The sequence below is a fragment of the Neomonachus schauinslandi genome, chromosome 13, assembly GCF_002201575.2.
Source record: "Neomonachus schauinslandi chromosome 13, ASM220157v2, whole genome shotgun sequence".
Taxonomy (NCBI): domain Eukaryota; kingdom Metazoa; phylum Chordata; class Mammalia; order Carnivora; family Phocidae; genus Neomonachus; species Neomonachus schauinslandi.
The window spans coordinates 42,846,006-42,873,207 of NC_058415.1; positions in this window are offsets into that span (position 1 = coordinate 42,846,006).

Below are 27,202 nucleotides of genomic sequence, written 5' to 3' on the forward strand. Positions count from 1 at the left end.
AAAACAAGGACACATTTAGCTGAACTGTTAGGTCAAATAAATCCTATTATGGCCTTTTCCAAAGTATTTTTTGCATAGGCTCTCTATTCATAGTCTGTATATTTACATCAGATTATAGAACGTGCAGTTGGCTCTTTGACTTGTTTCTTCAGAATTGGAATGGCTAAAACTTCCAGAAGGCTCTGAGAGTTTGCCTGTTGTGATTCTGTTTGCATCAACCCACAGCAGAATTGCCTCTGTTGAGGTTACCTGAAAAATAAGTTTGTGCCACTTGGTCCCATCGCAAACTGATCACGCAGAGTCATGGGTTGAACATCGTTCATTTAATGCTGTATTGAATACTCTTCTGCCCCAAATACTTGTGCCCAATGCTGGATATATTGATGATATGAAATGCTTTTTTACCCTGAAGAAATTAAGGATTTTTCTTTCCCTGTAGCCTACCTGTTGAATTTAAAACGGAATCCTTGTGTTTGCCGGGCTGACTTGCACTTGTATGTAAACAACTGAGGAAGTTAGTTATTTAGAAATATATATTTTTTGAATTTGGAAGCAACCCTCTTCATGGTCAGACCTTATTGTAGAAATCTGGTAAAGGACACTTTGATAAACAGGTTTGCCTCTCCCCCACCCAGATAGGTTGGAAGTAACAAGTATTTTCATTTTGAGTCATACTTTCTCAAGTGAAGTGACAGTCTGTTGACGGATGAAGCACAGTGATATTTTAAGCTGCTTTGACATTCCTGAGGAAAGCATTGTCAGGAACAGAGCCCTGAAGTTTGAGAGTTCTACATGCTTTTGTGATTCTTCACTATTTCTCCTGACATAGACATTTCAAGAAAAGCAGATAAAATTATTCCAGGTTCCAAGCAAAGGAGCTGTCATCTGGATTTGAGGTTGAAATTAGGTTGGGAAAAACATGAATTGTGTTCAGTAACATACAAGCGGAAATACAATTTAACTAAACCTTTTTAGTGCTAGTAATGTAAGACGCCTAAAATTCCTATGGAGGTGGCTGCCTTGCTCTTAATTCACAATAATGTAAAAAATAACAAAGTTTTAGTAAAGCAGCTCTTTTGGTGGATGGAGATCTAAGAGACCCACTGACACATAAAGATGCTCTGATCTTCCACTGTCCTTATCCACATGGTAAACATATCCCAGCTTCTGCTGCTTCTGCGTCACCCATTTGGGGCTCTGGGGGATGCAGAGCTGATGAAGGCACCGTCCTTACCCCGAGTGGGCTTCCATCTATTAAGTGCTCAGCATTACTGACCACTTCCTGAACAGTCATCTCCTTAGTCCAGTGATGTTTGGAGTGGCATCCCCATTTATAGACACACCAGTGGAAGTGCAGAGAGGGAATAGCTTCCTCAAGATCACAGTTTATACGAGGGAGAATTAGGATGCGAACCCAGGCTGTCCAGCCTGAGCATCAAGTAGTTTAGATGAAATTTTTCTGGGATTTTGTGAGGGAGGGTTGAGACCAAAGAGAAGGAGCAAAAATGTTCAGCCTTGTGTTTAAGCAAATCCATTGAGCACTCCTTTTGGGTCATGGTCTTTACCTATAAAAGTCTGACAGGTATGAAGGTAGCAAATCAAATGCCTACAGAAGCCAGGCAGACAGAGGAGTGAAGCCTGCAGGGGGACAGGGGTAAGCTGGAAATCTTCCCAATGGGGCAGACTCTGCAGCAGTAGCCCTAGGAAGGTGAGCCCAGCATGGCTGATCTTGAGTAGGGCAGTTAAGGTTTGAAAAACATCTGTGGGTCATGAAGATAGGTCTTTGGGCTCTATCAAGTTCGTAAGTCTCTAATGGCCAACTCTGGACATGTACTTGAAAGCATTTTGGGGAGAATTATTGAGCATGTGGAAAAAACAGTTTGTTTTCTAAAAGAAAGTTACAGGTCATATTACAGAACTCTGGCTGAGCTCTGTAAGGCTGCTGCCTGAGAAGGGCACATGCTTCCTAGCATATCCCTGGCTTGGGCTGTCCTTGGTGGGTGGGAGACTCTTGGAAACCATAGCAACAACTATTGCAAGATGTGCTGCACCAGCACTTTTCCCTGAGTCATTTTGCTGTTTCTGAACATGCCAGGCTACTAATAAAGGTATTTTCTGATGCAGGTGTACTGCACAAGTATTTATTTGTAAGTTAGGGTGGAACCCTTGGTACCACTAAATCGGATTTTTCTTAAGTCGGTGATTCTGTTATGCTATCACCTGTGTGCAGTTTTTTTAGTGTGGGGGAGCAGAGGGAGTGGGAGAGAGAGAATCTTAAGCAGGTTCCACGCCCAGCATGGAGCCTGACGCACGGCTCCATCTCACAACCCTGAGATCATGACCTGAGCCAAAATCAAGAGTCGGATGCTTAACCGATTGAGCCACCCAGGCACCCCACCTGTCTGCAATTTTAACTCTACAGGTGTGGATTTGATATGATTTGATAGTTTCCTTTCTTTTCACCCTTTTAATTGATTTCTTGATTTATAGAAGTGATAACAAATGAGCTTCTGAAGATCAGTGCTGTGTGTGAGCACAGGGCTTTGATTCTGTTTACAGTATGTTCTGGCCGACAGGCATCTGCTAGGGCATTAGAGGAATAAAAGATGGGAGTTAAAGGCCTCTTACTCTTCTCAAGGAGTTTGATTTACACTGGGAGACACAAAAAGCATTTGTTTGACTGTGGGATTAGTTTAAGTGATTAATGTATTTGGAATGACTATGGTGACTTTAACAAGGGTGAAAGCATCCTGAAATGGGAACCGAGAACTTTGGGGAAATCTTTGAACTGTTCAAGCACATGCTTTAGGAAACCAGGTGTAAGCATTGTGATGGTTGAATAATGTTTGGATTTGGGTGGCAGGCGGCGGGTGGGGGGGGTGGTTGGTCAGGGAGAGGAGTATAAATTTCACACAGTTTTAAAGCAAAGCCATTCTAGAGTAAATTTTCTAAAGTTTTGTTTTAAGTTGTCTTCTATAAAATAGCTTGCTGACTTACAGGTAGAATTGTGATAAAAATAGGGTGGTGCCTTCTCAAAAGGAGGCCTTCTCTTATGTTATAGGAACACTGTCTCAAATGATTACATTGTAATTAGTTAACTCTTTCTTTAAGGTTCTGGGCTCCTTACACTAAAGTTAATACAGTTAAAAAATTACTGTGTGAATAGAAAGAGGATGTTAATAATACCAGAGTATTAAATAAGGCTTTCATTTCTTTTCAGTAAAGGTTATATTTTCTTAAATTGGCAGTTAACTATTTTTCCCATTTCTCTAAGACTGTGCTCACTCATTATGACAAATTTCATTTCATGAAAAATGAAAATAACTTTTAAATTAATTTTTGGTGTTCACAGTATAGACCTTATATAATAAATATAACCTTGCAAATAGAAGATACACTTTATCAGTCTTATTTCATAAAGTTTAGCAATTATTTTGCTGTAAGGAAATGCACAAGTAGAGTAACTCCATCTGGTTTTGACTGTCTTGTAAGAAATAAGTCGGTGAGTAGCTTTTTAAAATCTTCTAAACTTGTTTCTGAAGCTGTTTTTAGAGAAATAGATCATAAATTTGGTATTTCTTGAACATTTTCATTATTATGAAAGTAACCTCTGAGGTTAATTTTTATGGCATAAGTATGGGTTCATGATACATACAGTATATTTTGGTTTCTTTTTTTCATTTTTGCTTTTGGTTGGAATTGTTCATGAAAACTAAAATATATTCTACAGCAGAATAAGATTTCTCTTATCCTCGGGTCACTACAATTTAATAGAAAGGAAAGCTCATTTAGCACTTTACTGGCTCCAGTTCCTTCCGGCTACAGCATAATCAGAGACCGTGAAGGTTCATGTCATCGTAGTTGTATACGTGAGATGTGTGTGAAGCGAGTTTGGGACATCATATCTGGGACTCCGTGACTACTAACCAGAACTCCCTGTTACTAAGCTCATGATCTCATTCTGACATTCTCATAGGAAGCTGGTGGATGCCTAAGACATGGACTCAAGCTTTTACTGCCTCTCAGAACATGTCCAGTTAACCTTGGTCACTGAGGTCTTCCTTCCCTGGGAACTGGCCATGCCTTCACTAAACCCTGTCAGAACAGAATGAGAAGGGGCCTTGCCTTAACTTTGATCTTCAGTGCCCACAGAAGGAGGCAACAGGAATTGCCAGCCCCCAGGCCTTGTCCTCTCTCTCTGCAGTACTGTGCCTGGTGGGACAGGGAGGAAAAGCCCTTCCTGGGATACTCTTGTGGCTGGACTTGTGGCAGTGGCTTTTGCCAGTGCTTTAGGATATGTTTGGAGTCTATATATATGGTACAACATCTGTAGTGTGGGAAGGACACAAAACCCCCTTAGCCTTGCCAAACCTGGGAGCTTGCCATAAACGCAGAATCTCAGGCTCCACCCCAGACATAAGGAGTCCTAATTTGCACTTTAATAAGGCCTTCAGGTGATTTTTGTGTACATCAGGTTTGGGAAGCACCAGCTCTAGAATACAGAGGATAGGAGATCCTACAGTTGAAAATAAGGTCGGGGTATGTGTGCGTGGGTATGTCTGTGAGGATGCATTTCATTTTGTTTATGTTTGTAAATGTGAGCGTGTGTTCATCTCATTGTATTTTTGTAAAAATAACAGATTTCAAAATACAGTTCACAGACCATATAATTCACTCATTTAAAGTGTACAGTGGAATGGTTTTTAGTATATTCACAGACTTGTGCCACCATGAACAGTCCATTTCAGAACATTTTCATCACCCCAAAAAGAAACCCCATACCCACTAGTACACACTGACCGTTCCTCCCAAAGCCTACCCCTCTTCCTGAAGGCCCCCCGACAATCACTCATGCACTTCAGCCTTTATGGATTGGATTTGCCTATTCTGTACATTTCATACATGAAAGAAGTCATGTCATACATGGTCCTTTGGGTCTGAATTCTCTCAGCATAATGTTTTCAAGCTCCATCCATGTTGTGGCATGTATCTGTACTTGTTTCTGTTGCTGTCATTTTACCCGCCTTAAGTTTATTCTGAGCAGGAGTAAGGACATGCTGCCTTTTCTCTTATCCTTGATGCGCTTGAGACAGTCTTGTCATTGTAGAGTAAGAATTGACAAGAGTGATTTTCTTAGTGTGACCATTGCTTCTCATGTCACAGGCTCTAGGATCTGAGAACTGTGTGACAGTGAAATACTAGGAGCATTTTTTATTTTAAGATTTTTATTTATTTATTTGCGAGAGAGAGAATGAGATAGAGAGAGAGAGCATGAGAGGGAGGAGGGTCAGAGGGAGAAGCAGACTCCCCGCCGAGCAGGGAGCCTGATGCGGGACTTGATCCCGGGACTCCAGGATCATGACCTGAGCCGAAGGCAGTCGCTTAACCAACTGAGCCACCCAGGTGCCCGTGACCATTGTATTTTATTTATTTATTTGAGACAGAGAATGAGAGACAGAGAGCATGAGAGGGCGGAGGGTCAGAGGGAGAAGCAGACTCCCCGCCGAGCAGGGAGCCCGATGCGGGAGTCGATCCCGGGACTCCAGGATCATGACCCGAGCCGAAGGCAGTCGCTTAACCATCTGAGCCACCCAGGCGCCCTACTAGGAGCATTGTTACATGCTTTCAAAATTGAAGAAATAAAATATTAGTGTTTTCCATTTTCCTTCCAAGTGAAGTTTTAATTCCTTAATTTTCAACCACTATTTCCATAAAAGCAGTGGTATGCCATCCATGCTCTGTTGAAAACTATGCTCGTCTTTACAAAATATCCAGCTGATGTTGGTGAAAATTAAAATGACAAAATATTGTGTTCAGATAAATAGCAACAATGGCTATATTCTTGGCAAGAAACCACACGATTGTCCCTCCCCCAAGCAGTCTGTTCCCTTCCGTTCTGAATGTTTGGTAATTTTCAGCGTCCCAGAGGAAGATAGCACTTTTTTCCTTTGTTGTCTGTGCTAAGCTCTGAAAATTTTATGTGTCAAATAAAGGACCAATTTGTTTTCCTTTAAATATCTAAAGACCTTTTAAGGAATCTGTCATACATAATACCTTACCAATTTGGGGAAAATCTTTGCTTGGCTCTTGGGCTTTCCAGTGATCATTTCATAATGCATTCAGTGTGTGGTGACCAGGAAAAGAATGGCAGGAAAATGTTTTTATACCTATATAGAAGTTATTTTAGCATTTCACTGCTCTGTTGGTTGTTGATCCAGCGTTTGGAAATGCTTATATTGGTTTTAGCAACGTGAAAAGCTTTCCCTTTCCTTCTTCTCCCCTCCCTGACCAAAGCTCATGTTAATGCCACTAAATAACCAGTGCCTTATTTGGCTGGCTGCCTGGTAAACCAGATGACTGACAACAATACTGGAGATCTTGTGTGGTCACTTTCTAAAGGGTTTTGTGCTGCTTTTATACTCTTGTCTCCCTCTCCTACTTTGGTGGGTAGACTCAATTATTTGGCTCTGTTTGAGAAGGCTCTGGGCAAAATGCCACTCATCTATCTTTTCAACTTTTAGGGACATGCTTTCTTAACAGATTTCTTTGGGATATAAGGTTCTTTCTTTAACCCGACTACTCTTTTTCTGGGTGCTGTAAAATGCTGATTATTCTCAGCAAATTACAAACATTCAGTTCTTCTTCAGTGTCCTGACAAGGTTGCAGTGGTGTGTATGTACATTTGTGTGTATAATGCTGAAAGTGCATGGTTTCCAAGAAGAGAGAAATGATAAAAACCTTTGCCCCCTTTTGACTTGGAAATTAACATGACTGCATTAGCCAGATCCCTCTGTTGGAGGAAATGGGAAAGATTGGATTGAAACCTATGTCAAGGAAATTGACTTGGCTGGATTTCAGGTAGCAGAATGAGCTGGCCCACTAAAGATCTGTGTCAGTATCTTTAGTGGCCCTGGAATTGGGACAGGATAACTATTTTTTGTAGTAGGTCAAACTCTGGGGAAAAAGGGCAGGAAACCAACATTCAGTGAGAATCTATGTGTCAGGGAGTGTTGTATAAACACTATGCACGTTCCTGTGTAATAGAACAACCCTGTGGGCTATGTATTGCTATTATTCTATTGTTATTATTATCACCACCACTGCTTTATGAATGGGGAAACTGAGGCCCAGAGGAGTTAACTGAGTTTGCTTAAGTTCTGTACCTGGGCAGTGGGCGATAGAGGCTGCTACCCCCAAAGCTGGTATCTTTTTCTCCCAGGTGAGGTTTGTTTTTGCTCTTCTCTGCTCATGTTCTTTAAAGGGTGCATTTGTCATGATGGTGAGAGGCTGATGAAAAAACAATCAGATCTAGGACAAAAATACGAGATCCCTTAAGAAGTTCAAATTTTTCTGCACCTGGATCACTATATGGTAGCATTTCAGGGTACAGGGGCAATCTTCCTGGACCTCCAGAGACCTCCAGAGGTGCCAAGCTGCCCATGACGCCCCTTGATTAGGGAGAGCGCCCCATCAGATTCACCTGAGAACGCCCTCCTCTCTCTGCTGCGAGGGTCCTCTGTTACTGTGGCCCTTTCTAACTACTCTGGCTGTATGATGCCTGCCCACAGGTGCTATGTGACTGGTAGTAACACTGCTGAGTGTTTCTTGCTCAATTTGGAGAATCAGAGTTTGACATCCTGATGAGCACCATCCAGTAGACGGAGGCTAGGACTTGCCCAAAGTCTGTTTTGCAGAAAGTGTTTTCTGATACCTTTTAGCAGTTCTCAAACCATATAATTTACCAGCTATATTTTCTATGAATAAATTGGGCCTTTAAAAAAAACCTGTGTACTCTTTCCATCTGTAGCATTTCCCCTTATAACACCTTATTTTTTATTCCCCCTAGGAATACATGCTCATTGTAAACAACTTAGAACAAAAGTTAAATGAAAAAAAGCCACTACCCCATTATGAAGAGATCCTTATTAAAAAAATTCTATATTTCTTTTCTATAGAAAAATACTAATGCTAATCTTGTAGACCTCAAATAGCAGTGTAATCATTTTAATCAGTTGACAATTTACTTTAGTAGTTTAAAAAATAGTTTTCCACAATTTTGCTTTCTTTAGTGCTTGGTAGGTTGTAGTCCTGTGAATAAGAAAGTTAAAACTTATGCTCAGTGGCAGGACCCCAGTGAGAATCAGGATTATGAGGCGGTCTGCATTTTGCCTTCTCCAGGTCTCCTAATTAATGCGGCAGTGGAGAGCTACCTACCCATCATTCTGTTTATCTCACATCAGTCTTAATGTTTTGAGGAAAATTCATTTACTAAGCTGTTGTGTATATACCTGTATCACACAGTGGATGAAGCTCTTAGGTTCCTAGGAAAAATATAAACTAGGAAGCTTTATGGTTTTTTAAAAGAAGAAATACAACACTGGCACAGAGACTTAATGGCTTTCTGTGATATCCACAATGAATCAGTGACCCATTTTTTAGCTGCCTTTTGTTCGTTGGAGGGGAAACATGCATGGTTACAACTTCAACTGTAGCTAATTGGTTGTAGTGATACTTTTTAAAAATTGGAATCAACAAGGAGAAATCTGCCAAAATGACTTCTGTATACACTAAACTAATAAAAGAAGCTGTTTTTTTTTTTTTTTGGTGGAGGTGTGTTTTTATTTTTATTTTTGGGAAGTGGTGGAGGAAGGAGGGAAGAGCCTGAGGGTCTGGGAGTTGGAGGAGGCTACAAATGGAGAGTAAAGTGAATAGGTGGATTATGAATATATATGACAGCATGAGGGGGGAATAAAATATTACTGTTAATTGAAAATTTTTTTCTCATTATTTAAAAAACAGGCTATCACTTTTGGCATCATATCATTGATACAGTAAGTTACTTGTATTGCCTCTTTATTAATAGAGCCTGCTGTTTTAGTAGATTATCACATCTTTAATTTTTGTTCTAAAGAGACTGGTAATAGTTTATGTACTTATTTTTTATTTTAATTTTGTGAGTATATAAAACAGCATAGTATAAAAGGTTAGATACTGTTGTATCTATTATACTGTGCCTGGCTGGCCTTTAGGAGAGGCAACCAGTGTTCTGTCATCCCGTGTTTCCATCCAAAGAGAGTCCATGCGTATGTTGGCAAATGTGTATACGTTTTCTTCCCCTCCCTTCCTTCCTTTCTTACACAAATGCTGGCATGCAAAATATAATACTCTGTGTCTGTTTATTTTCACTTCATGTACTTTGTAGATTATTCTGTATCAATACATTAAGAATTCCCTCTTTGTTTCATGGTTGGGTAGTAATCTATTGTATTATTATGCCATAATTTACTTAACCACTGTGCCATTGGCAGATGTTTAAGATGTTTTCAGTTTGCTTTTTTGAACAATGCTTCAGCTTATAAAATTGTGCACATAGGTAGATTTGTTCAGAAAGAAGTAGAAGCCAATAGCTGAAAGATGGTTTTAAGATTATCCCTGGATGTTAGACCTCTGTCATTGTTTCACAACTGGTGCTCCTTGGAACCCTCGTTAGGAAGGCAGATGTTACTGGAGCAGAAAGAAAACAGGATTTAAAAGCCAAATAAGCTTGGGAAATGTGGTATTTCCTATTTTCTTTTGGAGTTTCATAAAAGAATTAGCATATTAAAGGTTTAAAGTACTTATGTGGTTTTAACAATGGCAACAGAAAACCATCAAAGATAATTTTTCAGACTTATTTGAGCATCACATATTTCAAGCTTATTAACATCTGTCAAGACGGTTTGAGGGAAAAACCAGTTTGGGGAATGTTGACCTGTGTGATTCCTCCCTGTCTCCCAAATTCCACAGATAGCCAAAACTAGCTAAATATATATATATTTTTTCAGCTGACAAATTGCTTGCCTTTGAGTCCTGTTTCTTGACACCTGTAGCTTGCTCACCTCTCTGATCCTAATGCTTAACGTGAGAAATACCTTGTTTGGAGAGTTGTATGTCAGGGCCATCTTGTGTTGGTGAGCATGAAGGCAGGTGGCATCAGGTGTTCTGCGTGGACCCAGTGTGAACTGAAGCCGGGAGTAGTGAAACCACATACTTGGGGACAAGGGCAAGAAGTTCATTTTGGCTGGGGCTTGGGGTTTAGTAGGAGATAGAGGAGAGTGGTGAGACTTTGTAAAGTAAGTAGCACTCCAGCAGAAGTTGCAGTTGGGAGTTCTGGTGTGGAATATGGAGTAGAAAGCCGTAGATCTTCTTTTGCTCTAGTGCACTGGTTCTCAACCAGGTTCTCCACAATCTCCCTCCCACCTGGGGACATTTGGCAATGTCTCAAGATGTTTTTGGTTATCGTGATGGGGAAGGTGCTGTTTGCATCTAGTAGAGATAAGGGATACTGCTAAACATTCTACAGTTATACAGGACAAAACACCTCAGTAGCGAATTATGCAGTCCAAAACATCAATAGCACCCCATTGATAAACCTGCTCCGGTGGGATCCTACCAGAGTTGGGGACTTAGTAAATTGTCAGTATTTCTTTGTCCAAGCATCTGAAGTGGCATAAATTGACCCATGTGTCGTTTTGGACTGCTGCTTTGATGCTAGTATTTGCTACTGTAGATTCAGGACTCCTTATTCACAGTTCTGCAATTTAAAAAGCTCTGAAGCTGTGAAGTTAATTCATCATTTATCAGTAAAACCTTACCTGCATTGACTTCCCTGATGAGGGTTCCAAGGAGTCTGGATTTACTTCATTTTGCGTGAATGTGTTTGATTGTAGGGTGTTGGCCCAGACTTGGCTTGAGGTTTTATATAGAATTGTGGTGCAGTGCATTATCTTTCTAAAATGGGAGAAATTCTGTATTTGATAACGCTTTGAGCCCCAAGCTTCCGGATAAGGGATTGTGAGTTTATATATTGAATTGAATTTTTGCCTAATTTGGTTTCTTTTAAGAAATTAGATACTTTTAGTGATACTTTACTGATTTTCTTTTATTCCAAAAATGATACAGGATCGTTGTGAAGAATTTGATGAGTGCAAAAGGATGATAATATTAACAGTCATCCGTGCAGTACCTGCTGTGTGTCCAGAGCTGTTCTCCATGTTTTACATGTATTAACTGAGTCCATCTTCAGAATTCTGTTGTTGCTTCAAGTAGAGAAACTGTGGCATAGTGACTTGCCCAAGATCCCATATCTAGTAAATAGCAGAGCTGAGCTTTAAATTCTGGTACAAAGAGGAAAATCATCTATCATTTCAACAGCTAGAGACGTTAATTGCTTAAGCAGTTAAGAGAGTAGTTGAGTGAACTGCAGTTTACTTAAATAGTTTTCTGTTGTTGGGCATTTAGCCTGTTTTCAGTTTTTCACAATAGAACATTGGCATGAACACATTTACATATAGATATTTGTCCACATCTCTGATTGTTTCTTTAGGGAGTATTTTTAAAGGGAATTGCTTAGTCAGAGTGAATAATTTCTTATAAATTCTTCATATATGTTGCAAAACATGCCAGTTTTATACTCCCACCAGCACTTCACCCTCATCAGCACTGAATGTTAACATTTCTTCCCCTGACTTCTGATTCTGAGATGTGGTATCTTGGTGTTCTCTGAGAAGATGAGACAGATGGCTGGACAGTTTTTATATTTGTCAGGATACTAGGGTTAAAAAAAAATACCTGCGGGGTGCGGTGCTTGGGTGGCTCAGTTGGTTGGGTGTCTGCCTTCAGCTCAGGTCATGATCCCAGGGTCCATGGGATCGAGCCCCGCATCAGGCTCCCTGCTCAATGGGGAGCCTGCTTCTCCCTCTGCCGCTCCTCCTGCTTGTGTTCCCTCTGTCAAGTAAATAAATAAAATCTTTAAAAAAAAAAATCCCAGGAAAAAAGCACCCAAATTAAGTAGAAAAACTGATTTTTAAAACTTCAGATTTCAAAAAATTAAATTTTGTAGCCAGTTTCTTTTCAGATTGATCCATGCAGCTAAACTGAGGCTCCATTTTAAGTTATCGTGAAGACTTGGCAGAAATAAGAATATCCAGCATTGGGGACGTTCAGGTCAGAATCTTATTGGCATGTGATCATTGTATGACTAAAATGGCCATTGAATGAATACTCGTGGAGCACTTACTGTGTACCACACACTGCACTTTGTGTTGGGGATGCAGTAAGGAATATGTTTATAATAACAATAATAGCAAAAGTCGGTGGCTTCTCAGGTGTCAGGCATTGTTCTAACTGCTTAGTCTGTTAACTCACAGGAACCCTATGAGGTCAGTACTATTATTATGTCCAGTTGATTGATGATATTGAAGCACAGAGAGCATAAATCACGGGGTCATGGACATACAGCCCCTAAGTGGCAGAATCAAGATCTGAACCCAGGCAAAGCCTGAATGTTCTGGTTGAGGGGTAGACATTAGGGGGTTGGTGCAGGAATCTGGGTATGAGAAAATAGTGGTTTTAGCTGGCAATCCAGGTATGGAATTGCAGAGAAATGGAAAGATCAGAAAGTTTTTTTAAGATGGAATTCATCAGCTTGGATGTGAAAGAAGAGGGACAAGTGTAGGTTTTCTGGACTGAGTGACTTGCTCGATGGTGGTACCATCAGTTGGGTGGGGAAGATCAGGGAAGAGAAAGGAGCATGTTTTTGAGGGAAGTAGAGACGATTTTAGTTTTGGATTGGTTAGATCGGAGGGGTCTGAAAGATGGAGATGCCGAGAAGGCCATTATATCTGAAATAGTTGGGAGTTACTAGCTTGGAAGCTTACCAGATTTACCCTGGTAGTTTATCAGAAAATTTTCTTTAAATATTTGCAGGGTGTAACTTATGAGAAGGCTTTGCAGCTTTTAAAGATATTGACAAAGTTGCATTTGATGGCTATGGTTTTCATGTATCAAACATGTAAAAATTTGTGTCATCTTACTGCACTTTTAAAAACTTATCTTAATGCCTATAGGTAACTTTATAATGTGGTTGTACTATTATTTCCATAATCAACAATGTGTGAATGAGTAGATTATTACCATTTTTCTTCACTGTAGGTAATTTTACAGCAAATGCCTTTACATAAAACACTTCCAGCATCCAGGATTATTTCTTTGGAGGTAGATCAGAACTAGAATTATTGAATCTTAGGACCTTTTGCAGAATTACTTTTTTTGCTAATTTATGTTCACCAAATATGTGCAAGGCTTATCTCTTAACTCAGCCAGTGGGTTGAATGTTGACTTTGATGATCTTTGTAACACCATTATTCACTCCCTACTTTTTATAACATATTCTATAATTACAATCATATGGTAGCTTTGTATACTGTATCTTCATTTCACTTTGATCAGTACCTGGTTGGCACAGAATATTGCCAAGAATTTTTACAAAGCTAATCAGATAAGAATATGGAGATATCGTGATCACTGTTGTTTAACTCTCTCTGAAGTGTTGATGCCAGGATATTTTAAGTACTCAAGGTTCAGTCGGCCAGAGTCTGGCTGATGACAGCAGAAATACCTGGAATTGTGTAAAAAATGCCTCTTCTTCAGTGTGCATTTTGCCTGTCGCTATGTGTTAAGCGGCAGAGAATTAAAGCCATTATGTGCATAACACAGGACAGTTATCTGATTATTTTGGGCAAAATTAGAATGACTTTTAGACTAGAATCATGCCAGTGATTGTGTCACTTTTTGACTTTATTTTCCACTTTTTCCCAGTAAAAATTTTACTCTCCAACCTTTAATTTCTATAATTTTTCCTCCTTAGTTTTTTTTACAGCCAGTGTCCCTATTTTGTGTAATTTTCTCAAAGTTACTAATTCCTGCCTCTAGATTCATGGTCTCTGGTGTTTTTTGATTATTCCCAAATGAAATTTTGGGAAAACTGGGATCAATCTATTTGTCATTCTGGAATTTTCTACATTCACAAACTGGCCTTTTCCTTGTGACCTTTTAACGAATTTGCATTATGAATTGTTATGAAAGATTATTACTTAGGGATTACTTATTAATCTGGTTACTCGCCAGAGTGACACATTAAAAAAAAAAAGTTTGTCCATCCATCTGGTTCTTCCCCTATCCTCTCAAACCATCATCAACCAGAAGAATTATAATATGCAAATAAGCCATCTGCAATGTCCAAATGGGAGGATAGCTTTAATTTCTTTGTCAGAGATCTGCCAGGGGCTGGGTAGTAATTTCAGTAGCTTTCTTAAGATGGAGAGGATCTCTTAAAAAGTACCTTGATCAGGGACTCCTGGGTGGCTCTTTCGGTTAAGCGTCTGCCTTTGGCTCAGGTCATGATCCCAGACTCCTGGGATCGAGTCCCGCATCAGGTTCCTTGCTCAGTGGGGAGCCTGCTTCTCCCTCTGCCTGCCACTCTCCATGCTTGTGCTCTCTCCCTCTCTCTCTCTGACAAATAAATAAAATCTTTAAAAAAGTATAGTGATTAAAAAGGTTCCCATAATGGGGTGCCTGGGTGGCTGTCGTTAAGCGTCTGCCTTTGGCTCAGGTCATGATCCCAGAGTCCTGGGATTGAGCCCTGCATCGGGCTCCCGGCTCCGCGGGAAGCCTGCTTCTCCCTCTCCCACTCCCCCTGCTTGTGTTCCCTCTCTCGCTGTGTCTCTCTCTGTCAAATAAATAAAATCTTTAAAATAAAGCCAGCAGGCACCATCTCTTAAAAAAAAAAAAAAATGTTCCCATAATAATAGGGACATTTGGAATTGGGTACCCAGGCCACTTAATCAGTTAAAAATTTCCTGTTTCCAGATTCAGCCTCTAACTGTGGGATGTCTGTGTTGCATCATAGGTGTCCTCAACTTCTTTTTTTAAATCCCTCTACAAAGAAGAAAAAAAGTGATACCAACTAAAAAAATATGAAAGAATATTAATTTGGATTGAATAATACTTGTGGGCCTGTCTTGTTCCCTGAGAAAGTAGGGTACCCACAGTGTCCCGATTTTCAAAATGAGAAAGGTAAGAGGCAGCAGTGATAGGCCAAGAATGATGGATCCTAAGGTGGACCTGTAGGTCCCTCATTTGTCAGGGTATGTGCTTAGGACATTGAGGACAGACTGAAAGGTGTGATGTCTGTTGCTGTAGGGTTTTTTTTTTTAAATTTTCCTTTGTAGCTTACTTATTTTAATGAAGTATGTATTTTTCAGAAGCATTCCTTATAGACAATAATCAAAAGTATTTGTTTTTTTACCAATACATGAGGTATCATTTGGCTCTTTTGTTGTAGTTTTTGAGTGAGGACTGCACTTGGTGTCATGTTGCAGAGTAAAATTATACATGCTCTTTTCTCAGTTCTTCCCTTTCTCTTGAGGTTTTGGATAACCATTTTTCTTTAGCTTGCTGTTATTTGGAAGCATGAAATAAAGCATTGGTTCTTTTTTTTTTTTTTAAAGATTTTATTTATTTATTTGAGAGAAAGAGCACAAGAAGGGGGTAGGGCCAGAGGGAGAAGCAGACTCCCCACTGAGCCGGGAGCCCAGTGCGGGACTCCATCCTGGGACTCCAGGATCATGACCTGAGTTGAAGGCAGATTCTCAACCAACTGAGCCACCCAGGCATCCCAATAAAGCATCGGTTCTCTTATTTCCCCTTCTATTTGAGCGGGCCCCTTATTGGCAAGTAAGAGTGAGGAATAAGAGGTTGGTGTCTGGGTGTTGCTTTTATCAGGCCCCAAGCTATCTCAGAATGTTCTCCAGATCTAGAAGCTATGTCATGTCAGTTTTGAGTAGTGTTTAAAGATCTAGTGGGAATCTAGGTGTAGTGGTCTAGTAAGTAGTGTGGTTGGCAATACGGACTTAAGTGGTGGTGTGTCCATGTGTAGTTCAAACCTTGGATGAGGATGAGATTTTATTATATAAGTTAATGTATAGACTGAGAACATGAGGGGATTAATTAAAAAGTTGCCTAGGAAGGAGAAATGAGAGAGGAAGTAGGAAATCAAGAAGGTAATGATGTTCTGGAAGCTAAGACATGGCAATGTTTCAAGAGGAATGTAATCAGGTAACGAGGGCACATGTGTTTTTGTTTGTTTTTACTTTTTTTTTGGAAATACTTTCAAACTTACAGGAAAAAAAAGTACAAAGAATGCTGGTGTACCCTTAATCCATATTTACCTGCTGTTAAAATTTAGCCCTATTTGCTTTATTATTTTCTATACACACACATACACTGTTTTTCTGAACCATTTTGAGGATATGTTACATACATCATGGCCTTTCACCTCTAAATACCTAAATATTCATTTCCTAAGAATTGAGATAGTCTCTTAGGTAACCACAGTGCAGTTATCAACTTAAGTAAATTTAACATTGATACAATTTTTAAAAGTCACCTCTAATATTTATATTCTAACTTGGCCAGTTAACTCAATGATGTCTTTTGTAATATTTTTCCCTCCAGTGTAGAATGTAGTCTAGGCTCGGATATTTTCTTTTATTTCACCCATTAGCTTTCTTTAGTCTGAAACTCTTCCATAGCCTTGTTTTATCTCCTATGTCATTGACAGTTTTTAAGAATACATCCGTCCCCCTTAAAAAAAAAATAGAATGGTCCTACGTTTATGGTTGTTTGATGTTTCCTCATGATCCAGTTCTCCGTTGGACACAACATCCTTCCCAGGATGTCACGTTTAAAGGCAAATAAAGTCCGTTGGTGGTGATAACTTTGATCATGCCAAGGTGTTGTCCTGTTTCTTGACTGTGTAATTGCCATTTTCTTCTTAATCTCTTGCAACTAGTAAGTGATCTGTGAGGACACACTGTAAGATCATACAAATATCCTGCTTCTCATCAAAACTGATGCAGTGTTTAGCATCCATTGGTGATTCTGTCAGATCCAGTGTTTACTGATAGGTGCCCAGTCATGAGTTTTGAACTCAGTACTCCTTCCATGTTTACCAGTCAGCCTTCAGCATTCTTCTGTAAGCAAGAACCCTCCCTTCATTCCTGTCTGTTATTGCTATGGAATTCCTACGAAATCCTGTTTTCCAGTGAATGATAGGTCACTACTGACCTCAACTATTTTGTTGCTCAAATTATCATAGAGTTGGCCAGTGGGAGCCCCTTCATGCTGGCTCATGTCCATGTTGTATTTCCCCATGATTTTATTACTTTCTGTCGTAATGAGATATTCCAGGCTCATCGTATACCTACTCTGCCTCAGCCCTGGATTCAGCCATTTCTTTGAGGAGCTTGGTTCCCTTTGGTGGAGAAAGGTTATAGTACTTCCAGGTGCATATCTTCAGTGATCCCTTCTGCTGTATGAAGTATTGGGCCCAGACTTTGAAAACTGCCAATTTCTTGGCTGATGAATTTCAGATCAAGTAGAAATGTTAGGTAATGAGGAAGGGCAGTTTTGGTCTGCAGTTGTTAAATGAAGAATATGTATTCAGAGTGTGTCTGAGACCAAGATTGTTCTTGTATTCATTTGTAATCCTTGGCTAGAGCTAGCCTGACAGATGGTGGTGTCCTTTTTCCTCCAGCCATACTTTTGTTGGGAGGGGTCTGGCCCGCATTTAATGAACATGCATATTCTGGTCCTCTTTCACTCCTGCATTTTTAGTTGTTCTGTGGTCTCACCAAGCTTGGTAGGTTCTCCCTTAATATTAGATTATTGCATGTGAATGAGCAGGTGGAGGAGGTGAGGAGGGGAAGGTGTTTTAGTTTCATCACAGAAGCAGCCTGCAGATGCATTCAGTCCAGGTCTGTTGTTGGCCGCATCCTCTTCCGGGAGCCCCACCTTGAATATTGCTGTGTGGGCTGAGGGGGATCACAACCACAGGACTGTGAGTTCCTTTTTTTCACAAGCCACCTTTCTTCACTGTCTCCCACCCCATCCACCTGATTGTTTCTGACAGTTTTGTGCTGTGTGGAACCATTTAAGTTTCCCCACGTGCCCTGTACAAGATTGTCTGCACAGTAGCCTGTGTGGTGATGGGGGAGAGATTAATTCTATTTCACAGGTGAGGAAGCTGAGCAAAGACAGCAGCTTTCCAAAGGGGAGATGGCTAGTCAAATGATAGAACCAGGACTTCAGCCGAGTGTTTCTGTCTCTCAACTCTGTGCTCCTTCACCTTGGTCTTGGAAATTCAAAGACTGAAGAAGGTAAGTCAGTCCTCTAAAAGTGGCCTAGGTTTGGAACTTGGTGGCCATAGGAGGTGGAGTAGATTTCTTGCTTCTTAATCTGTTTCCTGTAAGGGGGCTCACATGTCAAGGGTATAATTTTTCTGTGTGAAGAGAAGCTGAGGTCACTGTGTAACCTCATGAAAAACCAGACCCAGGAGTATGTCCAAACCCCAGGGTTACTCAAAGACAGTTAGGGAAAACTGTACAAATCTGTCTCACTGCTTTCTGGTTGATGAAGCAGAGCAGAAAAGCTGTTCTTTTCTCCTTGTCTTTATTTTGGACTTTATCACCCGACCTCCCTTATCTGATCTGATGGGCTCTCTTGCTGGGGTGGGAGAGGGATCCTCTTATTTTTCTGGTCATGGTTCACAGAAGGAGGCTCTGGCCATAATGCACAGCAGATGGAGCCTGTGGGAGTCCATATTTGTATGCCTCAGCAGGTGCAGGTCTGGGATGGGTTCTGACCTCTACCTGGCACCTGTTCCTTTCACCGCCTCCATATGTCAGGAGAATCTCACCTCATATGAGTATTTCCACATTTCCTCTGGTGTGAGGCCAGGTTTGGAAGCACCAGCAGTGATGTTGAGGGGGACCTTTGTGAGGGGCAGTTGAGGAGATGGTTTGAGGTTAGAGAACAATATACAGCTGCCTCTTCTAGAAGCTTCACTGGGCCTGAGGCATCTTCAGAGAAGCCATAGTTGGGCTGCATCTTTTATGTTTCCTGCTCCAGTTTTGTTTTTGTTATTTTGTTAAAGGCTTCACGTGCTTGGATTTTTCAAATGGGATGATATTTTTGTTGTTGTAGCTATTGTTTTTGACAATAAAACAGTGGCAATCTAGTACAGTTACTCCAAGGTGTATACCAGCAAGTCTTCACCAATAAATTGAAGGCCGTTAAGTCAGGAGTTCTTCGGGAGTCTGTCGACCCCCCTGAAATGAAAAGTAAAATGTATGTGTGCATGAATGTTTTCTGAGGCAAAGCTTCCATAGCTTTCTACAGATTCCCATAGGTATTTGACAGCCCTTCTCCAAAGTACATCCTCTAATGTGTCTTTCCCACTCTCCCTCAGAGGACTGGCTTTGCTGGCTGTGTCCCTGATAGGTTCATAAATCCTTAAAATTGTGAGAGAGGCCAGGCAAGATGAGGTCTTAAAAAAGGCCTCTCTTGGGGCGCCTGGGTGGCTCAGTTGGTTAAGCGACTGCCTTCGGCTCAGGTCATGATCCTGGAGTCCCTGGATCGAGTCCCACATCGGGCTCCCTGCTCGGCAGGGAGTCTGCTTCTCCCTCTGACCCTCCCCCCTCTAAAAAAAAAAAAAAAAAAAAAAAAAAAAAGGCCTCTCTTTACTGCAACATTTTGGGTCCTGCCCTCCCTCCTCCCCCGCTCCCTGCCTGGTTCTCTGAGCAGGGCTCTGAGCTAGGATGGTTTTCATTCTCCTTGACTTTGTGTCAGGCACGTGCTGTGTGACTTCCCCTCATTTAATTCTCCTGACTACCCTGTTAGGTAAGTGCTAAACATGGAATACCATGTTCAAGCTATTAAATAGAGGAAGGGAGGCCACCTGTAAACTCTGCCAGATTCCAAGGCCACTGTTCTTTCAGTACACTCAAGGAACAAGACACCAACTGTCATTTTTCTTAGCACCCACCAGGCCGTCCTCCAGTTCTGCTGCTCCTTGTTCATCCTGTAGGACACGCCAAAGCATGGATATGCCCAGGGGCCACCTTCAGCTTATCTGCCTGTGAGATGCAGAGATCTCAGCTTGCTCTTTGGGGAGTAATGACAGAACTTTCAGAAGGTGCTTCATCCCCAGCCACTTTGCTGGATTCTTCACTCCTAGCCTAGCTGAGGGCTCTTCTAAAAGTGAAGACTGGAAACTATGGCCTTCTTGCCTACTGTAGCTCGGCTGGAGACAGAGAAGTAGTAGAAATGAAGTGTTAGCAAGCAGACTCCATCTGTTATCTGGCTTTTAAAATTAGAAATAATCATAATTAGAAGGTGGTTTTAATGTAGTCACATTGGCATGACAAATACACACTTTGGAGCTCAGGAATTTTAATTCTGGGAGTGTAATTTGTATGTAATGCTATGAATATCATCAATTACAATAATAAATTGCCGTGGCTGTGCATTGATGGCATTCTGAGAAGGTAAAGGTATTTATTACCCTACTGTGCCCCTTCGTCCTCTGTGACAACTGTGTACACAGAGGATAAAACCCAGGTAAATCTGACATAGGCGTTCCCAATGACCTTGGCTGAAAAGACACTTAGCATCTAGAGTGGCCGTGGGGTTCTTTGTATGTGAAACACGGGGATAGTTTCTTTTCACTGCTCTAGAGGCTCAGTAGTACAACGATGGTCTGGAAAGGGTTAGCTTTGGCCTCTCCTCTGCTGTATTTCAACCTCTTCATGCTCACATTTCTTTTTTCCAGCCATCCCACTGGCTGGTGGTGAAGATGAGTGCCCAAGACATGTGAGAGCTCTGAGCCCTCTTGGGTTGCAGGACCAATTCCCCTCTTAGGAATTATCTTTGCAGCACACAGCCAAGTTGCTGAGTATCAGAGACGTGACTGTGAGACCCTGGGAAAGTTACTTCCACTCCCCTGAGTCTCAGTTTCCTCTTTTGAACATGATGACATCATCAGGATCATGGGTTATTGTAGTATAAGTGAGCCAGATCAGATCAAGCACTGAGTGTTGTTACTGACACATGGGCATTCAAGAGGTATGTGACTCTTCCCCCTACTCTCACCTCCCCGTGCTCCCCAGATAGAGCCTTCTGCTTGGCTGGAAGTAGAGGAGGCACATTAATCTATTTCTCAAACACAGTGCCAAGCTTAAAAATACATCTCTAGTTCTGGAGATGGCCAGAACACTTTATTTTGCGATGTGTGTGTGTGTATTAATCTGTGTGTGTAAGTATGCATAAGTCTGGGTCCTGCCTAATGATATGAAGGGTGCCTTTGTGACTTCAAACATTTGACTTAGATTGGAAAATCTCAGGCTGAAAAAAGTAGAATAACAGATAATAGTTGAAGCTAGAAGTCTCAGCAGCTTGTTTGCAGGTTTTTTGGTTTTTTTTTTTTTTTATAATGGGTAGCTTTAATTTTCAGCAAAAAGTTCTGGGTAGGTTTTATCTAGTTAAAGAGAGAATTGCATATTGGGCACTAACTATTAATGGATGAAATCCTGCCAGCTACCCTTTTATAGATCTGTGTGAAACATGGCTTTGTATAGGTTGCCAGCTAAGAATTGATCTCAGATCCAATTCCATCAGAGAAGCTTTATTATTTTTAGAAGTAACGCTCACTCTAGCACAGCATACGGTGATATGTAATACCAGCTGTTTATAAAAATCCATGTTTTAATTAATTTCTAGAAAATAAAATTGCTTCTTTCCCCACGATGCCTTTTGTGTAAACTGTATGAAACTGAACCAGAGTTCAGGATGAGGCCTTTGCAGAAGATGCGGTGATGAATTGGGATGTTGACTTGAGACTATGAGGATCTCATGGTATTGGTATGGCTGGCAGCCAGGAGACCTGGGGTCCAGCCCCAGTCCTCCTCTCATGAAATGTGTCATGTGGACCTAGTCACAAGACCATTCTGTGCAGTTATTAAATAAGGGGGCTGTATGGTCTTTAAAATCCCATGATGTATTAATTTCCATAAATAATTATTTTAGCTTCATGATAGAAATGAAATTCAATGTTTGTAAGTCTCTCTAAATTGTGATAGTCTATCCTTTAGAACCATGCCGCTGGGTAGTTCTGAAGAACAGTCTGGGAAAAATGAGATTTAAAGAATCCGGATACTGATTTTTGGCACACCGGCACAACATCCTCGTATCGAGTGGATTCCCTTGTTAAATATTCAAAGAGCATTTTTAGGTCTCCTTAAACCTGTTTTTTTTGTTGTTGTTGTTTTGTTTTTACTTAAATCTGTTTCTTTCTCATTTATTTGGGTTTCACTTTTTGTGACTGTGCACTGGGAGGCCCACCTCCTGCATGATTTGTGACCAGGTTTCTCAGTTCAGCGAAGTCCTATAGTCCTGTTCATTGACACTGATTGGGACTTTGAGATGCTTCCTCGAGTATTTTTGTATATTCTGACTTCTCTTCAACCAGTGTCTAAAGTCTGGTTCCTAGACTACCTGCAGTAGAATCACCTGGAGGCGCTTGATGAAAGTGTGAATTTCTGGTTCACATCCCTTTCTTACGGGAGTCAAGTCTCTTGGGGTAAGACATAAAAATGTTCATTTTCAGCAAGCTTCCCAAGTGACTTTCAAATCTAAATCTGCCTCAGAATCACTGTCTTTGGGAATTGGGGCTGTTCCTCTAGTCATGTCCTCAGGGTCTAACATATAACTAGAGTTCAATGAATATTTTTGAGCAAATGAATCAGTACATGAATGGGTGAGTATGTAGTAGTTAATTAGAAAGCTATAGAACAGCGTTACCAGCCCATTTATAATGGAAGGCTCTGAAATATTTATTAGATGAATGAATGGTGTGATCACAAGGGGATGGAAATAATTTTTTTCATTAATTTCTAACATACTACCTTTCATTCCATAACGGTCTTCCAAAAACAATATATCTGTGCTAGAATATGATTGAGTGCACATTGGATATTACTAGACGCTGCTCTGGTTGTGCACAGGTGTCTTTGACCACTGTCTTGGTGAGAAGCTTGCAGGAGAGTCCATGCGCCGGGTTGCAGTGTTAGGAGAGCCATGGAGTGGACTGACTGGGAGGGATAGAATGTGGTGCGTGGATGAAAAGCAAAAGGCGCATGCGCTGGCCCTTGCTTTTTTTGTTGTTTTAAGAGCTTGCTGGTGGTTACATAGCATCACTAGAACTAGAGAGTAAGCAGGCCAAAGATGCACCAATAAAAGAAATTACTGCTAAATAGCAGTTAATCTGGAAATCAGAGCTCTCCTTTGTTAGCTGTATAAGATGATGTAGCCTGAGGAGCATCCTAATCCTGTTCGGGAGCTGGGAGATGGAGCTTGGTTTTGAGGCCCAGTGTCTGCCTGCCCTTTATGGTCAGGACGGGGCTGGACCAGAGATGAGTTCCTCAGTCATGGCCCCCTTTTTCCATAATGACTGTAAGAGGGTTAAGACCCTCTAATTGTTTAAGAACTTGAGTATTTAGCATGTAAATCTAATCAGACCGATGGAAAAGAGAGGTATGTAGCAATTGATTTAATTTGTGACCATTGATAGCATTAAAAAGCTATTAAAGAGCCTACACACGCTATGATTGCTTGATAGTCTAGTTTTAATTTGAATTATGGCATAGAGATAGTGATTCTATAGAGGAGAGGATGAGAGGAAGAATTGAACTGATCTTTAGCCTTATTCTTGGAAACTGTTCTGTTAATAAAATAATCCTAAAAAGGTAAAATGTACAAACTTAATAGCTAATGATGTACACATAGGAGACTCTTTACACATTTCTTCTAAGTTATTCTGTTTTGGCAGTACGTTTTGTTTTTACAAAATAAAACAAAAAATTTAGTAATTAATTTTTCAGAGAGCAAGATGGATACCGTCCACCTTTATCCCTTCAGAATTGATGTTCCTAACATAAATTATTTTTCTAGTCTTCTGGGTCTCAGTTTTCTCATGTTTAAAATGAGAATTTTGTATCACATTAATATTTTAGACCTCTTTCAACTCTCACAGTTAGATTCTAGATAGGAGACTGTTTTCAAAATGGATAATCAATTAAGATAATGATTTACTTTCAATATTTTAGAACTTTTTACCTCTGTAATCTATTCTCAATATCTTTTTTTTTTTTTAAAAGATTTTATTTAATTGTTAGCATGAGCTGGGGGTGGGGGGGGTGGCAGAGGGAGAAGGAGGAGCAGACTCCCCGGTGAACAGGGAGACGTGGGGATCGATCCCAGGACTCTGAGATCATGACCTGAGCCAAAGGCAGACAGTTACTGACTGAGCCACCCAGGTGCCCCCTCAATATCTTTTCTTAAAAAAATTTTTTTACTGCCTCCATCCCCCCATCCTCTTTCCTAGATTTGTTCAAAATGTATTCTGTAGTTTGACTAAATTACTGTAGGAAGGCTTTGAATGTCAGATTGAACTTAAATTTTAGGTAGACTGGCAAAGGCAGTCTTAAGAGGGAAGTACATAGCAATACAAGCCTCAAGAAACTAGAAAAGTCTCCAATACACAAGCTAACCTTATATCTAAAGGAGCTGGACAAGGACATATTCCATAAAGGGTTAGTATCCAAGATCTATAAAGAACTTACCAAACTCAACACCCGAAAAACAAAGAATTCAGTCAAGAAATGGGCAGAAGACATGAACAGATATTTCTCCAAAGAAGACATCCAAATGGGCAACTGACACATGAAAAAATGCTCAGTATCACTCAGGGAAATACAAATCAAAATCACAATGAGATACCACCTCACACCCATCAGAATGGCTAAAATTAACAAGTCAGGAAACAACAAATGTTGGCAAGGATATGGAGAAAGGGGAACCCTCTAACACTGTGGATGGGAATGCAAGCTGGCGCAGCCACTCTGGAAAACAGTATGGAGGTTCCTCAAGAAGTTAAAAATACAGCTACCCTATGACCAGCAATTACACTACTGGGTATTTAACCCAGAGATACAAATGTAATGATCCGAAGGGGCACACACACCCCAGTGTTTATAGCAGCAGTGTCCACAATAGCCAAACTATGGAAAGAGCCGAGATGTCCATCGGCAGATGAATGGTAAAGAAGATGTGGTACATATATACAATGGAATATTACTAAGCCATCAGAAAGGATGAATACTTAACATTTACATCGACGTGGATGGAACTGGAGTTTATTATGCTGAGCAAAATAGGTCAATCAAAGAAAGAGAGTTATATGGTTTCACTCATATGTGGAATATAAGAAACAGCACAGAGGATCATAGGGGAAGGGAGGGAAAATGGAATGTAAAGTCATTAGAGAGGGAGACAAACCATGAAAGACTCTTAACTATAGGAAACAAACTGAGTGTTGCTGGAGGGGAGGTGGGTGGGGGGATGGGGTGATTGGGTGATGGGCATTAAGGTGGGCATGTGATGTGATGAGCAGTGGGTGTTATATGCAACTGATGAATTACTGAACTCTACATCTGAAACTAATGATGGCTAATTGAATTTAAAAAAATGTACTGTAGGGTGACTAACATAACATAATAAAAAAATAATTAATAGACTGAGTTTAAAAAAAAGATTTTAGGTAAACTGTTTGTATTCCAAGGTTGGGTTGCAGTTTCATCAATTCCATGAAAACTGCTGGTGGTGGATTTCTGTGCTGTTCCATCCCCTGTATTCTGTTGACTTGTTCCCTCTTAGGTTTCAGGGCAGTGATGATGACTAGTAAGAGGCCCTACGTATATGAAAGAGTGAAGAGAACTAAGAGTCTGTGCATACAAGGCCCCTGGGAACCTTGGGCATAGCGTATTCCTGGTTTTGCCAGGTATGGCTTGTGTGACACTAGGGAGGCCATTGAATATGTGTCTTGGCCTTTGTTTGCTTATCAGTAAAATGACAGGGGTATAGTAGATAAGCATTAAAATAGAAGACCTGATACTGACTTTCAGTGCTTTTAAAGGTGAGTAATATGTCTTCTGAGTTGTCAAAGAAATTATACTAGCTGTAGTTTGAATATAACACAAACTAATATTCTAATTCACTAAATATTGGTAATCTAAATATGGACTAGAAGAGGTGGTTCCACACTGGGTGTGTAAGATGGTGTGTGGAGATGTAGGAAAAAATACTAGAAATTAGTATTTCTATATATTTCTGAAACTTGAGAAACTTATAAACTTTATATTTTGAACTTGTGTAGTAGGATGCATTCAGTTTATTAATAAAAATATCAGAGGCTTGCATGCTGAGATTTTACTGATTAGGGTTTATATTCAGAGTCAGAAAACCAGTGGAACTGATTATATTACTTTTTTGCCCAAAAGACTGTATTTCATTAGTATGTTCCAGTGTCTGATTATTAAGCAACAGGATCTTCTACCTTTCCTTGTGTAAGATTATGATACAGGATAATTGTTTGAATGTGTCCTATTCAACAAACCTTTATTGATTAACATGTATCTTGGGGTGTGCTGAGAGGGGAGTAGGTTTTAAGGATGGCATCTTTGACTCCACAGCATATGGTTAAAATATAAATAACAGCTTTTGTATTCTAATACCCTCTCTTTGTCAGTTCTTCGTGTTCACATTATCTTGTGATGTGTTTGGTGAATCTTGGCCATTCCAATTGTTCCTGCTTCCGTCTCTCTTCCTAGCCTTTTCTGGGGTTTGTTGTTTTGTAAGCCCACCAAACAAGACTTCTGGCAGCTCTGTAGATGAAAATATAAGGGCTTAATTTGATATCCTACAGAAAATAAAGCCCTGCCATACTGGATGTTCACATAAACTGGGCTGGGTTACTGTTGCTAAGTCAGGGCTTTGGAGGCATTAGGTTTAGTGTTTTGAATACCACCTTAAGCATAGAACTTGGGTTGGGTTCTGTGGGACCTTAAACATTCTTTATTCTAACGCACTTTTCACTGACCTCTGCAAACACGTTACAGTTTTCAACATTTTTTTATGAAAATGAGCTTTTTAATTTCCCAATATATACCTGGAGGAGACTTACTCTGAAAGACAGAGAGATTGGCTTGTTGATGGTTTCAGAGCTGCTTCTATTGACATGTTCGTGTTTACGATTTGAAATTGACCATAAAATTGTCAATATGTTGTTTTAGTTTTGAAATGTATCTGATAATTCCTTTCTGGGCATATTAAAATACTGTTTTATTGGCAAGGGCATTTTCTTTTTAGGTTGTTTCAGAAAAGATTTTTGTAGAGCTTAAGGACTTTCTTCTCTCCCTACAACATTGTTTCCTCGATCTGTTTATAGGAAAAAGGATCAATAAAAGGGTTAATATAACACAAATTAGTGAATGTCATTTTCTCTAATGCTGGCCTAAAATTGTCTTTGCTTTAGGAAAGAGCTTTAAAATTGATCAAAACTTCATGAGCAGCATGGAAGCATTAAAAAATGGACAGATGTTCTGTGTCATGCACAAACTGCCTTATCTGTCTGGGATTCCCAACATTT